Below are 745 nucleotides of genomic sequence, written 5' to 3' on the forward strand. Positions count from 1 at the left end.
GGACTTCCATTGGAAGATCTTCATCAGTTTTTAGCTGAGTTCTTGCAAATCTGTGACACTGTCAAGACCAATGGGGTTGACCCTAAGGTCTACAGACTTATGCTCTTCCCTTTTGCTGTAAGAGACAGAGCTAGGACATGGTTGGACTCACAACCTAAAGAAAGCCTGAACTCTTGGGAAAAAGCTAGTCAATGCCTTCCTGGCAAAGTTATTTCCACCTCAAAAATTAAGTAAGCTTAGAGTGGAAGTCCAAACCTTCAGACAGAAGGAAGGTGAATCCCTCTATGAAGCTTGGGAAAGATACAAACAATTGATCAGAAAGTGTCCTTCTGACATGCTTTCTGAATGGAGCATCATAGGTATCTTCTATGATGGTCTGTCTGAACTGTCCAAAATGTCATTAGACAGCTCTGCTGGAGGATCTCTTCATCTGAAGAAGACGCCTGTAGAAGCTCAAGAACTCATTAAAATGGTTGCAAATAACCAATTCATGTACACTTCTGAAAAGAATCCTGTGAACAATGGGACGAATCAGAAGAAAGGAGTTCTTGAGATTGATGCTCTGAATGCCATATTGGCTCAGAACAAAATATTGACTCAGCAAGTCAATATGATTTCTCAAAGTCTGTCTGGAATGCAAGCTGCACCAGGCAGTACTAAGGACGCTTCATCTGAAGAAGAAGCTAATGATCCTGAGAACCCATCAATGGAAGAGGTGAATTACATGGGAGAACCCTATGGAAAC

The 745-nt window shown here is 41.7% G+C and overlaps 1 non-coding gene across 1 annotated transcript; it reads right to left on the reverse strand.

Annotated features, from left to right (window-relative positions):
* Positions 1–232: 232 nt before the first annotated feature.
* Positions 233–340, reverse strand: LOC130952685 (small nucleolar RNA R71). Its single transcript, XR_009074863.1, has one exon. It is a non-coding gene; the product is annotated as a small nucleolar RNA R71 (small nucleolar RNA).
* Between the last annotated feature and the right edge of the window lie 405 nt (positions 341–745).

This window comes from Arachis stenosperma, chromosome 9 (genome assembly GCF_014773155.1).
Source record: "Arachis stenosperma cultivar V10309 chromosome 9, arast.V10309.gnm1.PFL2, whole genome shotgun sequence".
NCBI classification, from domain to species: Eukaryota; Viridiplantae; Streptophyta; class Magnoliopsida; order Fabales; family Fabaceae; genus Arachis; species Arachis stenosperma.